Genomic DNA, 18841 nt, shown 5'->3' on the forward strand with positions numbered 1-18841 from the left:
TCACTGTACGTATGGTATTATTGGGATGATACTCATCATTCTTCTCCCTCCAAACACAGTGAATGGAGTTAAGACCAAAAAGTTCTACTTTGGGCTCATCTGACCACAGGACTTTCTCCCATGACTACTCTGGATCATCCAGATGATCCCTGGCAAACTTCAGACGGGCCTGGACATGGGCTGACTTAAGCAGGGGAATCTTCCGTGCGATGCAGGATTTTAAACCATGATGTCTTAGTATATTACTGATAGTAGCCTTGAAAACGATAGTCCCAGCTCTCTTCACGGCATTGACCAGTCCTCCCGTGTAGTTCTGGGCTGATTCTTCGCCATTCTTGGCATCACTGAAACCCCACGAGGAGAGATCTTCCGTGGGGCCGACGGACATTGACAGTCATCGTTAGCCTCTTCCATTTCCTGACAATTGCTCCAACAGTTGTTCTTTTTTCACCAAGCTGCTTAGCAATTGCCCCGTAGCCCTTTCCAGCTTTGTGAAGGTCTACAATTTTGTCTCGTGTCTTTTGACAGCTCTTTGGTTTTGCCTATGTTGCTACTTAGACTTTGGCTGATTGTGGAGTGCACAGGTGTCTTTATGACAGCTAACGACCTCAAACAGGTGCTACTAATTTAGAATCATGAGCAGAGTTTAGCTGGACTATTTGAAAGCAAAATAACAGGTCTTTGAGGGTCAGAAATCTGGCTGATAAGCAAGTAATCAAATACTTACTTGACACAGTAATTTACAAATATATTGTTTGAAAAATCATACAATGTGATTAATGGATTTTTCTTTTTAGATTCTGTCTCTCACAGTGGAAATGCACCTATGCTGAAAATTGTAGACCCCTCCATGACTTCTAAGTAAGAGAAGTTGCAAAATCACAGGGTGATCAAATACTTTGACCTCACTGTAAATGTCTGAGACAACCAATGACTGATCTAACAGCTGCTGAACTGAGAGCCTTCATGGACTGTGCACCAACCTGTTGGGGAGTCATCTGTGAGGACCAACTAGCGGTAAGTCACAGGACCCATCCCTTGGCCCTCCTCCAGGCTGATCGAGTACCCTCCACCGATGGAGAGCTCGATGTAGCCTCTGTGAGACCACCACTGTTGGGACTGTGTTAAAACATGCTTTAGTTTCTCACATTTTTTATGCAATCCTTGTTCACCCTACTGAAATAAAGCTGGAAGTCTGAGTTTCATTTTAAAAAAAATTCAGGGGTTTGGGGTGGGGTGGGATTAAGGAAGTTTCAGAGTACTGCAGATTCCTCAGCCTGTAGATGATAATACATATGAGTCTAGTGGTGCACGTCACCCCCTCACTGTTTGTTATTTGTTTCTCTGAGCAGACTGTGATGACTGCATGTGTGGAAAAGACTGTTGTAGGTTTGGTTTATTTTTATCTGCAGAAAATCAGACACCACAAAATTTCTGTCTGGGCCTCCAAGAAAAGAGGAAATGCAGCCTGTGGTTTCAGCCTGAAGTCTAACGTTTGTCTCCTTTAAAGTCAACACAGCACAGTGGAAATGTGCAGGTATGACAATGTGTGAAAACAGGTTAAAAGTAGCTTTATTGTGGTGATGACACATGCTGGACTAAAGAATAAATAAAGCATGTGGGCATCAAGAGAAACGGTGAAAAGCTTGTTTCTCACGCTCATGTCTTTAAGAGTCTCTGCATGGACGTGCTGTAAATGTTCATTTATCTCTGAAATAAATAAAATCATCCATCACTCTCTCTGTCCACAAAATCATATACAGACATGTTTTTCTTCTTACTGCAACTTCCAAACAGGCCAGTTCCTCACAGTATAACACAAAACTCCAAAGTATAATCACTGCTTTGTAACCAACAGAGGATCCAGTAAATCATCTATACCTACTGATACTAATGTGTCTGTTTGGCTGGTGTTACAGAAATGGTTCCTACAGTATCAGAGTCCCCCAAGTTTTTAGGACTTTTTAGACTTTAAATCTTGAAGCATTACAACCTCATGACATATTGATATGTACTGAAAAGTTTGCACTTTTGGTTACTTGTGGTTACGCAAAGAGGCTGATCGATTGTCTGAAGAAGAAGTTAGAATAGGACAATGCTATTGACTAGAGATGGCACGATACCACTTTTTTATGTCCGATACCGATATCATAAATTTGGATATCGGCAATATGTATATATATAGTGTGTGTTTTTTAATCAATAAAACTGCTTTTTTTAAAAAAATATCTTGCTGCATTTTGTATAAGTTCAAACTCAAGTTAAAAAAAAACAAAAAAAAACACTAAAGCTTTTCTGTTATACCTGTGTGCAAAAAATAAGAAGAGAAGCTAATCCAAGTCTGTATGGTTTAATGAAGGGTGCACCTTTAAGATCAATTGTCTGTATGATCCACTTGGTCACCTATAACATCTCAAAGTTTCTGGCTTTGAACCTCAACCCGTTGATAGGCAGTCTAAACACCACATCCAGAGCACCTTGGATTTTGTTGAGAGGATACTAGATGTTTTTATGGAGGGAGATAAAACCATGGTCTTGTACAATGTTACATCTCACGAGGTCACCTGAGTAAAGATCCATGTAGGGGATGAGGCACAAGGAAGGGATCTCAAAACTGCATTGTAGGTGACTGATAGCTAATGCCACAATCCATCACCTCTGGTCAATGATGGTCATTCACAGTGGACATAGATGGCCTCTTTCACTCCTCTTTCAAACCATCAGTCTTGTCTGTTTAAAATGTGAACACTGGCACCTTCAAATGAGTGATATTTCGTATGATATTGGGAGCAAATGAAACCAAAATATATAGTTTGAGATCATTGTCTGTGCATAATCCTGGAGAGTGTGGTGGCTAGAAAGTGACAACAACACATTTTGGGAAGACAACATTCATGTATCACACAATAAATGTCTGTGGATGTCCACAAACATTGGCTGATAAGATGACTCAAGATAAAATATTCCAACATTATGATGATCCACAGCACACTGCACAAATCACATAAAAGTCTCTGAGAATAAAACATAATTATGAGCTGGTAAAATATGTCACCTGACCTGAAACAACAGAAGGTAAGAAGAAAACACAAGAAGCAAGCCTGCATGTTTGCAGTGGACAGGAAATGTGAACACGTCACACAACTGCTGTGGTCAAAGCTACAGGAGCTGTTTGAGGTTTGTATAAAAGGAAAGGAAGCACAGAGAGGCCACAGTCAGAAGAAACACTCTGGTCTTATCTGTATTAAATGCAGCTTCTCTTTTTATTATTGATGTAAAGTCAAAGTGTTTGAGATCAGCTGAGGATCAGAGTGCAGCAGGGCTGGACGTGAGGATGAAGCGCTCTTTGCTCTGCGTGCTGGAGTTATTTTGTAAGTACATCACTGACTTTCTCTGTTTGCATGTTACTATTTTTCATTTGTGTAAATATCATGAGGAGGTGAAAAGGTTTGTCTAAGAATGTGATTGGTGCTGACTCGGCTCATTTTAACATTGTGTGGGATACGCTGCTGTTTTACATTTAACGTTTATAGTTTATGAGCTCAAAAACTGATTTGAGGATCAACATGAACTGAAAATTCACCTTTTTTAATGAGTTTGATGATGTTTCAATGTTGATTTTAGGGCTCAGTACACTCTCCTATGGAAATGCAAAAGGTAAGATTTTGCTTTTTTTTTTCTTTTCTTCCTGTTTATAAAATCTGAACAGCATGGATCTGTATCTGTCATGATCCTGGATTTTGGACCAAGCGTTTTCAGTTTTGGACTCTCCGCATCTGTTTGATATTCTCTGTTTCACTTGGTTTGTTGTAGTTTTTCAGTTTTTAGTTTTTCTAATATTAAACTTTTTCTTAGATTATGTTTTCATTCATATTCTGTGTGTATAGCTATCTTTTTCAGTTATTCTTCAAGCTTGTTTCCCATCCCCCTGTGTTCCCTGAGTCTAGTCTGTGTTTCTGTTAGATCTCCTGTGCTTAGTCAGACTTGTCTTCATGTTTGTTTACCTTTTGTCTGGGTCAGGTTTATGTGTTAGGCTCTGTTTCAGTGTTTATGCTTCCTGTTTTATTTTGACAGTCCTTTGTCCCGTGTCTTGTTTTCAGGTGTTTCTTCCCTCTGTCTTGTCTCCCCGATTTAGTTCCCTGATTACTACATGTTAGAGCCAATCTATAGAGAAATATTTTTGATACTGTTTCAGTTATTATGTTACATGTTTGATTTTGTATAATATGTTGTTAGAGAATATATGCTGCGTGTTTAATGTGTTGGGTAAGAAAACATTAGAGCACATGTGTGGTAGCAGGTTAGAATGAGCCAGGACGGCAATGGAAATGTGCGCTGAAGCAGCAAATCATTTTTTGACCGTGACATCGTTTGTTTGTATGTACGAGTCAGAAATAAATCTGGGCAGTATTGAGAATAGAAATATTTTACTGCTATTATTTGCTGCTATTTTTAAAGTCATCATTACCATTTCATGTTAATAGTGATATTGTATTTAGATGCATTCAGATGTTCAAATATATTGGTATCATATTAGTCTTTATTACAGGTCCAGAAAAAACCACTTTAAACTGTTGAGTTGAATCTATAACCCGAAGTGCTTTTGAATTTATAATTTTAATGTTTATGCAGACTGCAGGGTGAAAGAGTAACTCTGTGCTAAAAGAAGACAGGAAGTTATATGTTTCTGAAGTTACATGCTTTTGCAGAAGTGAAACCGAAAGCAGAGTGAGTGCAAGTCAAGGAGTAGGGTGTTTATTATGCATTTATCTTTGAGTTAAGCTTTAAGTAGTTGTGTTAGATTGAAACAGGTGTTTTATATATTTTACATATAAGTCAAGATCATTACACACAGGATGGCCTTAGCCTGGTTGCCTAAGTTGAGGTCAACTAAGGTTCAGAAAGCAGATGCAAACTCTGCACGCACAGATAGACGAGACATACACATACAGACACCTATAGTGAGAGAGGTCATGACACGTACGCAGTACACAGCATGCACGCGCCCCCGCACGTGTACGCACACACACATACACACCATAGTAGATCTATTTTGGTAGGGAAGAAGTGAAGATGTATTTTTGCTGCAAGTGCAAATTGTGCTGGCGTATTGTCTGATGCTTACAGGAAGTGCACCTGATGTTCGGGGAGATAAGGAGGCGCTCATGGTGCGACACCAGGATGGAGATGAGACATGATGTATTTTAAAATATGTTAAAAGTTAGCAGGAACATTTTGTGGTTTAGGCTGACGTGAGCTGTATTGTGTCTGTTTTGCAAAACAGGGGGCTGTACTATCTTAACCCTATAAAACCTTTGTCTAATGATTGTAAGTTTAGTTCGACGCTGAAATCTGCACAGCGGTCGGACTCACACATGTGTATTCATTAAAATCCTGTCTAATTGCACACCGGACCGGATCTGTGGTTATTTTTGGATTCCTCTCTCAACATTTGAACCTTAACAGCAGCTCACATTAAGAAGTGGAAGAATTATTTTTTCAAAGCTTGGGACAGAAATTCGCCACTTCACTACATGTGTGTACTTCAGCCTTTTTTCTTGATCTTCCTCATAGTTATTGTCCCTGTTTGTTCTGTATTTCTTGGTTAGTATCTGAGTTTTTTGCACTCAGCCCGCTCTGGGTTTTCTGTTTTTATGTGAAGTTTCATCAGTAAAGCTGTTTTGAGTTTAGTTCTGCTTCCACTGAACTAACTGTGGATAGAAATGACTGTTATTCTAAAACAATTCATGATTTTTTTTTTTTTTTTTGGTAAAACTCCTTGACTAAAAACTGAAAGTCAGTCACATTAATTATTTGATTTACAATCGACTGTGGTGGTGAACAGATGCAGAACTACAAATCTAGTAAAACGTTATTGCCTTTTTAAAATTCTCATTAAACCTGCAGTGACAATAGTTCTCTTGTTTTGGGTTTTTTTTTTTTTTTTTTGTATTTCTAACTTACAGTACATGATAAGGCCACTCTGACAGCAGACAGCACAACCATACCAGCAGGGGGCAGTGTGACACTGACCTGTGATGTGAAGGAATCTGCTGACTTAAAATATGAGTGGTTTAGACAAACGTCACGTGAAGAAAAGTCCAAAATAACTGATGAATCAGGCAGAGTGATCTCTGTGTCTGAAGGAGGAAATTACACCTGTAGAGCTGAAGGGAAAAATATCATCATTACAGAAAGTGACTCAGTCACAATTCAGAAAACTGGTGAGTTTGAACATTTCACTTGAAATAAAACATTTTTTCTGTTATTATTATTGTTGCTGTTGTTGTTGTATTTGAGGTATTTTTAAAGACAAATCAGCATTTATTCACATAATTATGATAAAAGCTGCTGCTGGAAACAACTTTTTTTATTATTTTGTTCCCTGTTTTTTTTTTTGTTTGTTTGTTCGTTTGTTCGTTTCTTTTTTAACAATATTTGTTTGTTGAACAGTTTTGGCTGCTGTGAAACTGCAGCACAGCTGGTCTCAGATATTCACTGGTGAGACAATCACTCTCAGATGTGAGATTCAGGGAGGTGAAGGAAAGGTGTGGAAATATGAATGGACAGCACCCAACACAAACAGCCCTCCAACATCCAGTGAATACAGGATCAGCAGAGTTTCAGTGTCCCACAGTGGAGACTACAGATGTCGGGGTAGCAGTGACTATCTCTTAACAGGATGGAGTGATGCCTTCAGACTGACAGTTTCATGTGAGTTTATCTACAATTCAAACTGTTTCCTGTCTTCATTTATACGTCTGTTTAAACAGGACATCAGGAAACAATTATCTTCCCACCAACAATTAAGACCCTCTAAAAACTCTAACAATGATCCAGCTGTTTCCAGGCAGCTTACTATTTTATATTTGGTGTTTTTGGCCAATTGTTTGTTGTTGTTGTTGTTGTTTGTTAAAATCTTTGTAAAATCAGTAACATGAAAGTTGCAAGACCCTGTACTCTTTGTTTTATTAAAGCTATCAAGCCACATTTCACAGTGAGTAGGTGGCACAAAGAAAAAAGATCATTCAGGTTCATATTTTTATGAAAGAAATTGTTTTGTTTTTCAGTTTGGTTTTGACTGGACTGTTGGAAAATACATTTGTTGACATTTTTTACAACACTGAGACTTTGTATTTTGAGAGTTTAACAGAGTTGTTATGAAACAGCAGATAACTGAGCACGCAATAAAAAAGATCATTCATGTAAACTAAGGTTGGGCGAGTATTTATCGACCATCGACGACAGGCTGAGGCTTTCACTGGTCGTTTTTACAAGAGTGATTTATTTATCTGCCCATGAGTAAGTTTGCTAATAATGTTGGTTAAAGCTAAGAGAAGCAGTCAACGGAAGAAAAGAATAATATCAGGGCTGTTTTAACGGCATCTTCTTCCAGCTGCAAGCAAAGGCACTCTCGTCAGAGTGCGCCCAAATGCAGCAGCGACTTTGTATTTTTTTGGCAACTAGTTCCTCCATGTTTAGACTTCTTCTGTGTTCTAAATGCGCAAATCAGTCCGTGCATGATTAATTGCTCGGCCCATCAAAAAGTCACCTGGGTGAATATATCGCCTATTGTTATTTACTGGGCTGATGAATGTTGGTTGTAAAAATTTTACATATCACTCAACCCAAATGTAAACGATAAAATATTAAGTCACAAGTAGTAGTAGTAGTATTCAAAGCCGTTTTGCAGTTACTCGGCTGTTATTTTCTAAATATCAAAACATCATCATGTTTTTTACATGTATGAATTTATTTACTTGTATTTATTTTTATATTTTCATTTATTGCAGCTCATATTGTCACCAGGATGTAATTAATGTGATTACCATTAACACTTTATTACACTCACTGAAAGACTTTGAAGTTCAAAGTTCAGATGTGATTTATGGGGTTACTGCTCTTTGGTGCAAATAGCTGAAAGTTTAGTTAATCTGTGAACAGTGTTTATTTATTTATATTATTATTATTTCTGAATGGACAATCTGTTCTACTTTTCCTGTAACTTCAACAGCAAGTAAACCCAGAGCCAAACTGAAAGCAGAAAGTTCAATCATACCAGCAGGGGGCAGTGTGACACTGAGCTGCTCTGTGGAGGGCTCTGCTGGCTGGAAGTTTGACTGGTTCAGACGTGATTCAGAGTTTTCTGGAGCTCAGAAAATAGGAGCTGGAACATCAGAGCACACTATCAGTATTTCAGAAAGAGGCATCTATTACTGCAGAGGAGGGAGAGGAGATCCAGTTTTCTCCACAGAGGACAGTGCTCCAGTTACAATTCAGAAACAAGGTGAGTGTTAAGATTTGTTGTGAAATAAAACACAAATTTATGAATAAACTCAACATAACATTTGATAACTGTCAAGTGTTTGTTTTTATGTTTGTGTCTTTCTCCACATTGTGTATGTTTGTTGAACAGTTTTGGCTGCTGTGAAACTGCAGCACAGCTGGTCTCAGATATTCACTGGTGAGACAATCACTCTCAGATGTGAGATTCAGGGAGGTGAAGGAAAGGTGTGGAAATATGAATGGACAGCACCCAACACAAACAGCCCTCCAACATCCAGTGAATACAGGATCAGCAGAGTTTCAGTGTCCCACAGTGGAGACTACAGATGTCGGGGTAGCAGTGACTATCTCTTAACAGGATGGAGTGATGCCTTCAGACTGACAGTTTCATGTAAGTTGGACCATGATTCATGCTGACATTTAATGTTTTAATGTTTATATCCATCTGCTGCTCTTTGGTGTTCATACAAAACTGAACTAGTATTTGAGGTGTGATTATTCAGTTTGTTATTGTTATTTTCTTTGAAGTAAATGATAATATAATGTAATTTTTCTTGTAACTTCAGCAGCAAGTAAACCCAGAGCCACACTGACAGCACACAGTTCAATCATACCAGCAGGGGGCAGTGTGACACTGAGCTGCTCTGTGGAGGGCTCTGCTGGCTGGAAGTTTGACTGGTTCAGACGTGATTCAGTCTCTTCTAAAGCTCAGCTCATGAGAGGAAATGAAGCAAACAGAGTTATTAGTGTCTCACAAGGAGGTCTGTACCACTGCAGAGGAGGGAGAGGAGATCCAGTTTTCTACACAAAGAACAGCAGTGGCGTCACAGTTGTGGAGACTTGTGAGTTTAGTATTTTTTTCTAAAGCCAGAAAAAAGCACACTGCTTGTCCCCCTGTCCAGTGAACACCCAGTAATTAATTTAATTTAATGGAATGTGAATGGTTGTCTGTCCCTGTGTGTTGGCCCTGCGACAGACTGGCGACCTGTCCAGGGTGTACCCCGCCTCTTGCCCTATGACAGCTGGGATAGGCTCCAGCGCCCCCCGCGACCCTGAAAAGGATAAGCGGAAGCGAATGGATGGAGTCAAGTCTAAAGTTTAAAACTCAAGCACATTATGAGAATTCAGTCTTTTTCTTCCTCTTAATATAATCAGATTTGCAGATTTCTAATATAAAATTATTATTTTAAAATAAAATACTTAATTTTACTTATTTTCTTGTTACTGAAAACCATTAAATCATGTGTTCTGCAGAGTAATCAGTGGGCTAATGATGTCTAAAGTTATTGATCTGAACAGGAAAGCTTATATAACTGTCACGGCTGCGACGGCAGTCGTGTGGAGGGGTGAGAGAAAGGACCCAAGTGCAAGCCCTGACAAATGACTTATTGCGAATGAGCTTTTTTTTTTTTACTGTTGTGTGATATAAACAGAACCAGGAAAGGAACAAAATTAAGAAATACCTAAACTGGGAAAAACTAAAAATGATACAAAGTAACAAAAACCTAGGACCAGAAACCCAGAACATGACACATTAAACCTGAGAGGGGACCATAGAACATGAAGACAGGGACGAAGAACAGGGAACCTAGAACACAGAAAAGTACAACGGGTGAAGGCAGGGGATGACAAGCAGATGGATCAGCAACAAACAGAAGAAAATACAGGCTTAAATACACAGGCAGTAATGAGGGAGTGAGAGAGAGGAGGGAAACACAGCTGGGACTAATTAGACATAATGAAACAAGGGGAAAGCAAAACTAGACACACTACACACAGGACAGAGACTATCAAAATAAAACAGGAAGCATGACATTCATAAAGACGCAGAATAGACACTGAGACATGGAACACAGGGAAGACGTAGAGACAGAGAAACAAGACAAGCATTCAACACATGGAGACAAAAGGAAAACAAGAATACAGAACAAATCTTCACTACAGACATGACACCAGGAACACAACGAAAGGCAAAGAACAGAACAGGAAACCAGAAACTATCAATACAAAAAATCCCAGAAAACAATAATTCAAAGAATATAACTTAAACCAAAAAACAAACAGTGGGTCACCAGAGCCAGGACTGTGACAATAACACATTCATGTCAGGTTGCCAGATCTGTTTTATTTAAGATTTAAAATTTAATATAGTTTAAGCTTTGACGCTGACATATTTTTATAGAAGGTATTTTGCTTTGACATTTCCAATCAGCTCACAGAGAAACCAACGCACACAGTCAACTACAGCTTATCAAAATGTCAAAGTACTCGAGCACTACGGCTGCAACTATTCATCGAGTAATTCTCATAAAACGATTATAAAAAATCTTTCACACAGTTTTTTGCTTTGATGCTTTGTTTAACAAACAGCTCTGTAGAGTTCAGTCGTCAACATGTGAACTCGAGTGTTTCACACACATTTGCAGCTATAAATAGACCTGCAATAGAAACATAATAAGAAGCACGCCTGTTGATAAAAAAGTATGACAACACTGAACGCATGCAGCCGCCAGTTTTCCTACAAAAACATTGATTAAAAAAAAAAAACAGCAACAGTGATGATGATGCTGACACAGTTCAACATGCAGTCAGTCTGCACACATGTAGCAAAGAGCAAAGAGGTGGAGCTGTTACAGAAACGGTGAGCTCAAGCTGAGTGAAAGAAAATGTGTTTCTAGTGTGTAAAACAGCAGCGCTGTTCCTGTCTTCACCTCTAAAACCTTTCCTGGGAAAGAGCTCAGAAGTCCTTCATCAAACCTCCTTCATGACTTGATCAATAAACTCTAAATTCAGGAAAAGTGAGCTTTTTACCTACGCCATCCACCGCTGTTTGTTTTACACAGGGAAAAAATCTGCATAAAAGATACAGAAGTCACATTAAAATATGCAGATGAACTGTTAACTTGCCTGGTGTCATGTTAAAATCAGTCAGCTTTCAGAAGGCTCACGGCAGCTCTCCAACATTTTATACCAGTGATAACTGCAGCAAGAATGGGCAAAAGGGGACGTGGGGTGTATCATGACCATATTTATTTCAAGGCTTTTATTACATCATTTTTACAATTTAAATTAAAGTAATACAAAATATTAATACAAATGCGGTAATGTTTAAAATTATAAATATAAAGGTTTTTTGCAGGCCAAAAGAAATATTCATGGGCCAGTAAAACTGAGACACTGACCTGGGGCTGTTAGGTTGGAAATTGAATTATTATTAACATCTGCATCATCAGAACCTCGTTTACATCAATGCAAGAGTTTGCCCGAAAGGACAGAGTAAACCTCATTATCCTGACATTTTATCATTGCAACCAAAACGTAGTCTGCACACTGAAATTAATTCTAATCCTAATATTTGAGTTATTTTTGAAAGACTCCTGAACAACAAATCATTCAACGGTGATGTTTTTGTTTTTCTCAGTTCGTAACAGGATCACAGTGATGCCGCAGCACAGCTGGTCTCATATTTGTGTTTATTTGTTTGTTGAACAGTTTTGGCTGCTGTGAATCTGCAGCACAGCTGGTCTCAGATATTCACTGGTGAGACAATCACTCTCAGATGTGAGATTCAGGGAGGTGAAGGAAAGGTGTGGAAATATGAATGGACAGCACCCAACACAAACAGCCCTCCAACATCCAGTGAATACAGGATCAGCAGAGTTTCAGTGTCCCACAGTGGAGACTACAGATGTCGGGGTAGCAGTGACTATCTCTTAACAGGATGGAGTGATGCCTTCACACTGACAGTTTCATGTGAGTTGGACCATGATTCATGCTGACATTTAATGTTTTCATGTTTACATCTGTCTTAACAGGAAAACTCCAACAATGATCCAGCTGTCTGCAGGCAGCTCAGGACAACAGTTTTTCTCACTGTGCAAACAGAAAGTAGAGACACCATGGAGGCTCTTAAAATATCAGCAGTTTAAAGAGGAATGTACAGAGATGACAGTTTGATAAGAGAATGATAAATCAGTGAAATCTTTAGTTTGTTAGACAATCTAATGTGTGACATGCAGGAAACTAATTATTTTTTTTGTGTTTGTAGATAAATTACTCTGTGAATGTTTAATGTGTGATTGGTACTGTAAGAAATTTATTCCTGATGATGATTTAATTTTTTTAATGGTTTTGTTTCTTCAACAGCAAGTAAACCCAGAGCCACACTGACAGCACAAAGTTCAGTCATACCAGCAGGGGGCAGTGTGACACTGAGCTGCTCTGTGGAGGGCTCTGCTGGCTGGAAGTTTGACTGGTTCAGACGTGATTCAGTCTCTTCTAAAGCTCAGCTCATGAGAGGAAATGAAGCAAACAGAGTTATTAGTGTCTCACAAGGAGGTCTGTACCACTGCAGAGGAGGGAGAGGAGATCCAGTTTACTACACAGAGGACAGCCAGTCAGTCAGGATTGGGAAAACTGGTGAGTTTAACATGAAGTCAGATAAATTCCTGATTAAGGAGGAAGATGAAGAACAAAAGGCATTAACATTTTTGACATTCATGTGTTTTTATTGTACTTTCTTGAACAGTAACAGTCTCAAACAGGCCTGTTGTGACTCTGTATCCAAACTGGTCTGAGATATACAGAGGAGAGACGATCACTGTCAGATGTGAGATCCATGGAGGAGACACTGAGTGGGATTATGAGTGGGAAACAAACAGCATGATAAAAGCTCCAAATCAAAATGAATACAGGATTAGATCTGCTTCATCATCCAACAGTGGAAACTATCGCTGTAAGGGCAGAATGAAAAGTTCACAGCATAAAACAACAGAGTGGAGTGATTCAGTCACACTGACAGTTTCTGACAGTAAGTAGAGTCATAGTTCATTTAACCTGGAAATAGAAACAGTTTGTAAAAATGTGTTTTTATTAGTACATGTTGAGATATTTGACATGTTTAGATAGTCTCACTCTTAAAGTTCATCATAAATATTTGTGAGTCAACATTTTAGTGACATTGAATTCAGAGTTAAGAGACGAAACATTGAGAGAAAATCTTTGTTGAACAGATAAACCCCGTCCTGTCCTCACTGTGTCTCCATCATGGCTGAGTCCTGGAGCCTCAGTAACTCTGAACTGTGAGGTTGAACATCCGTCTGCAGGATGGAGCTTCTACTGGTATAAAGCTGTTCCTGATCTATCAGAGAAATCCTCCAGTTATGAGCTGCTACCTGATGGCAGTGGGACTGCACAGGACTCCTACATCATTCATGGACAGACACACACAGCAGGATATGTGTGCAGAGCTGGAAGAGGAGACCCAGAGTATCACACTGATCACAGTCAACCAAACTTTGTCTGGTCTGCAGGTCAGTTTGTTTCTCTCTGTCCTTTCAATAAACTCATGTTTGGTCATCATTTTTATTCACCAAGATTTAGACCATAGAAATTTCATCTCCATGACAACCATTGATGTCTGTGTACATTAAAACTCCCCAAAAGAAGAACTGAACTGAATATTTTCCTTTCTCTCTGTGATCAAACCAAACTGAATTTCCTTGTTTCCTTTTCTTATTTTTCAGTGACAACATGAAAAACAAAAGACATCTATGAGATTTTAATATTTTCTCTTTGAATACTTTTACTTTGATATTCAAACTCAAGTTACTGTTTGTACTAATTATTTTTACTTAGTGCACAGACAGGATTTACACAGTTAAGACTCTTTGTTTAGTGCTCAGGTAGGTGTTCAGATAAAAAAGTCAAGTATAGTTAATAAAGAAACAAAGATGTCAGCAGGCAGGTTAACAGCTCTGACAAACACTGACTGCAGATGGACGCTAGAAGAAGACGTCACAAATAACAGCTGCTGTTATTGTTCATTTAAAATATACTTCAAAGATTGTTAGTTTTGGTCCTGCTGCTGCAAAATATCTCACTGTAGAAGGAATCTGTGAAACAGACAATATCACAGAATTATGACAGAAACATTACAGCAAATGACTGAAGTGTGTTCAGAGTGATCTGTATCAGGTGGATAATGCTGAGAGTGATGACTCAAAGCTCATTATGTCACATGACGTGTACTAAGCTCCACATGAGCTGCCAGCAGATAAAGCATGTTTTGTCTTTCCTCTGCATGACTATTGACCCTCTATTTCCTGTGACTAGGTTAAAATAATATTTAAAGCCCATATTGGCAGATGACTCATACTTTTATGTTTCCCAGTTAGATATTTCCTAATTACAAAATCTTCTCCAACATGGAAACATGGAGGACAGATTAAACATGAGGGAGTAAAATGAGGAGATTATTTTGAAAAGAAGAGACACAGACAGGCCCAAAGAAACAAACATCCACTCATCTGTTGACTTCCTTAACTATAATTCAGGGTTGTGGGGAACACTGAGTCTATCCCAGCTGTCTTGAATGCTTGGAAAGAAGGAAACAGTTACCTTCTTTTCAAGTGCTCATAACTACGATGACCTGAGAACGACTGAGAACCCACAGACGTATCTCAGCTGTCACAGGGTGGTGAGAAATGGGGCCAAAGAAATGAACAACAAACTAAAAAAGAAGAAAAAGACTGAGTCAGAGAGGAAAAGAAAATACTGGTAGAAAAGAGGATAAATAGATGAACACACAGACTGAGTGTTAACATGTGACAGCAAATAAAGAGTTGGAGACATGCAGAGGTTTAGAAGAAGTTTTACAATATTCACTTTTTCAGATGTTCATTCAGCAGCGTCTCTCACAGTGAGTCCTGACAGAGTGCAACACTTCATCTCTGACTCTGTCTCACTGACCTGTGAGGGAAACTTCACTGAGTGGAGAGTGAGGAAGTTCTCTGAGGACGGCTTCCTGTCTCACTGTGACTGCCAGAAACTGCGTGGATCCTCTTATAAGATCCACAGCTTACAGGAGGGTGTTACAGTGTACTGGTGTGAGTCTGACTCTGGAGAGTTCAGTAATGGAGTCAAACTCACTGTGCAAGGTATTCTTTACTACTTACTTTCCTGTAGCTTCAACACAAATTTTAAACATTTTATGCTGATTTTTAGAGACACCATGCAGCAGGTTCTAACAACTGACCCTCTCATTTGTTTCTTTCTTTATTAATTTATATATTTATTATTACTCCTGGATTTTTTTAACATATATATATTTAAAAATATTTTTTAATGTTTAATGTTGTGTTTTATGGTTTGTGTTTTTTTTGTTTGTTTGTTTTATTATGTGATCATGTGATCTGTTCAGCTTTATTTTGTTTCTGGCTCTGACCTAAAATTTTCTCATTTCAGGTTTTGAACATGAAAGAAGTTCATTTATCGTTCCGTTCATCATCGGACTTGTTAGTGGAATTATTGTCGTGCTGCTGCTGATGTGTTGCTACAGAAAAATAAAGGGTGAGAGACTTTCTGATTGAAAATTTACAAGAAAAATAATTTATTTTAATGCTGTGACACTTTCTAACAAACTGATGTAATAATGTTTGTGTTTTTACAGAACCCTGTTGTAACAGGTTGGTGCAGCAGTTTAGTTTCATTTTAAACACAACAATAACTTTGAATTATTCCTCATTAAATTTACATGATTTGCTGCATGTTTCAGTCTCACTCAGTCTCAGAGCACCAATCAAAGCTCTGCTTCACAACAAACAGCCAACCAGAATCAAACTCAGGTTTACTCCTCTCTTCTTCATGGTGAGCCCAGAAATTATTACTTTTGTCTTTATTACAGTTTTTATAGTGAAGAAGAAAAAATCTTTTATTAAACAAAAACAAAAATAAATCATTATTTTTTCCTTCTTTCTTATTTTCAATGACTTGTAGGTGATCTTTCAGTCTATGAACCAATCAGAGGCTCTGGAAACACTGGAAGTGGTACAAACAGTATAAACTCTGATAATAACAGAGCTGTAAGAAATGTAAATATTTGATCTGACTGATCAAACTTCATTATTTCAGCAGATGAATACAACAACCTCACATCTGGATTTCAGCTTGAAGGTCTTGATAAGAGGAGTGAGTGAGTGTGGGACATTGTTTCCATCAAGACACAATTTCATGATTTGGTTCTACGAGTTTGTTTCAGTCTCTTATTTAAAAAAATCTCTTGAAGATGTTCACTCACTTCCTCCTGAATTTTACCTGCGATCTTTAAAGCTTACTGTATGGACATGTTTATTGCATATTTTTGCATATCAGTAACAACAACAACAAATAATAATGATAATAATAATAATAAAAATAATAATAATAATACTAATAATAATAATTCCCATGTTAATATACATTACTTGTTGCCAAATTGTGATGCACAAAAACTGTTAAGTCATTGTTCAGATTTTACAGTGTGATTCATGTTCAAGAAAAAATTGTGTTTGATCAAATTGTTTTCTGTAGGTGATGTTTGTGTCTTTTATGCTGTGAACAGTTTGATGTGTGTAAAATAATTGTGGTGCTTTAAAAAATAATCAAAATAATATCACAACAACACTTCTTTGTTCCTCTGAGTGACTCGTGATGCTTATATATGTATAAAAATGTCGTTTCTAACTGTCTGCTATATTACATTTAATAATCAGCTGAAAATGACTCATGATTTCTGTCTGAGCTCCCAGAAAAGAGGAAATGCAGCCTGTGGTTGAAGAGAAAAATGTTTTGTTCAGTAAATGACTTGTTTTAGCAAAGAGGCAACAAGAAATGCAGACAATAACAGCACAGTGGTGTTCTCTTGACAACTACATGCTGACATTCTCAGATATAAATATAAAGTATTTCCTTAGTTGAAGGGATAAAAGTGTCAGGTGTGCCCCTGTAGCACTGCACTTGTTCTCTGTGTGGACTGCACATTTTTATATGATCTACCTGTACTGGGAAAAATACCACACTGTGAGAACTGATGAAAACTGTCCTTTAGAATAATATCAGCATATAGTTGTGAAGAGAAGCTGTGAAGAGTGTGTTTCTCACACTGATAACCAGCTGTTTTTATCATTATTTATGATATGTTCAGTTAGTTATTCTGTTTTCACTTCATTGCTGCCCAACATGTTGCTAACAGAACAAAGTACAGAACAAAGAACTTATCTGTTCTCCACATCAGAGAGACATCAGTGTTCAAGGTCGGTCCTGTGAAAGACCCTTTATTTACCAAGTAGCCACCTGGACTTATTTGGTAATTTTGGCTGTAAGAATCTCAGAATCAAACTATAAGTGAATGCTTTTGCCCTTTTTTCAGAATAACCTCAGAGTTCAATATCTGGCAGCCATTTCACATTATTGTATTGTTATGAGTGGAACCACAGTTTAAAGTGGGAAAGAAAAACAAACTCTGTTTTTTTCAGACTTATAGTTAAGTTGAAACTGATATTCAACCAAATGTAATACAACATAACTTTAAATATGAACTCTACTAAATTGGTACAAAAAAGTTTTTGAGCCTATTCCACTCAGTTTTTCATAAATCCTCCCTTTTATTTTATTAATTTCCAGGCATTTTGAGGTGTTGTCACTTCTCCACACCCGCCTCTCTGTTCCGTGTGTCATCAATTCTTCCCTGTGATTGGACCGTCTTTGCACGTGCATTCTAATGATGCAGTGTAAAGTTTCGTAATACTCATCTTCTCATCTTTCAGTAACCGTTTGAAATGTTTCTCTTAACCCAAGTGCTCGAGGAGTTACGGTAGTGTGGATCATCCATGGTAAAACCCAGCGGGAGTTGATTTTTCTGTGTTCAGACAGCAGCAGCTTGTGAAAGTAATACACCAAGTATCCCCGAAAAGCTTCTCTTCTTTTCTGAACCATTCACATTTTCCGCCAGCTGGCCCAGAGTAAATAAGGGTAAGTGTCAGTGTGGATATACAGATATACAGAAGTACAATCACTGGACTGTGTTTACAGCTGGTGGCCAATAGAGGGAGACATTAATCGATTTATAACTTATTGTAGCTGTCATGGTCTCCCAGTCCTCCTGGTCAACCAACACTTTCTCTCTCCTTACGAGTATAATGAACTCGATACTTTACTTTCTGTTTCCGTTCGGTGTCTCCTGTACGCACTGATGCAGTTTCATCAAAGAGGCAACCTGGCTGTGTTAAAGGTCATGAAAATTCATTCAGAATTAGCAACACCAATGATGTTATTAATTATATAACATCATCTGTGTTATATATTAAAAAGTATTGGTACCAGTATCAGTATCATCGATACAGGCCCTGTATTTACTTGGTATCAGATCGATACCAAATCTTGCAGTATTGCAAACAACAAACAAACAGTGAAATATTAAGTTCTATAAACTGTTATAATTTCAGCACCATGGACAGCACACAAGGTTTTTAATGCATGAGCTGTGCTCTCTAACATGTGACTGTGTATAGATCTCTCTCCCTCTCTTATGGTGACAGGTTAATAATTTTCATTAAAAAAAAAATACTGTTGTACTGTTTCTAAGGTCCCTGTCCCTGGGTATATGTGTACTCTGAAGAGCAAATCATGTCACTGTCAATGTCACGGCCTGGGGGATCAGCGAGACGCTGATCGGTCTTTTCTTCCTTTTCTTCCTCTTTCCTCCTCTCTGTTGTCGGGGCGGAACTATAGCACTGCC

At 38.2% G+C, this 18841-nt stretch overlaps 1 protein-coding gene and 1 long non-coding RNA gene across 2 annotated transcripts in view; both read left to right on the forward strand.

Moving 5' to 3' along the window:
• The window catches only part of LOC109194483 (titin), a 722900-nt gene that overhangs the window by 29196 nt on the left and 674863 nt on the right, over positions 1-18841 (forward strand). The window lies entirely within an intron of this gene.
• LOC106097065 (uncharacterized) lies at positions 6506-11831 on the forward strand. Its single transcript, XR_001223402.3, has 3 exons — positions 6506-6714; positions 8015-8287; positions 11779-11831. It is a non-coding gene; the product is annotated as an uncharacterized LOC106097065 (long non-coding RNA).

This window comes from Oreochromis niloticus, linkage group LG3 (assembly GCF_001858045.2).
Source record: "Oreochromis niloticus isolate F11D_XX linkage group LG3, O_niloticus_UMD_NMBU, whole genome shotgun sequence".
In the NCBI taxonomy this organism is placed as follows: domain Eukaryota; kingdom Metazoa; phylum Chordata; class Actinopteri; order Cichliformes; family Cichlidae; genus Oreochromis; species Oreochromis niloticus.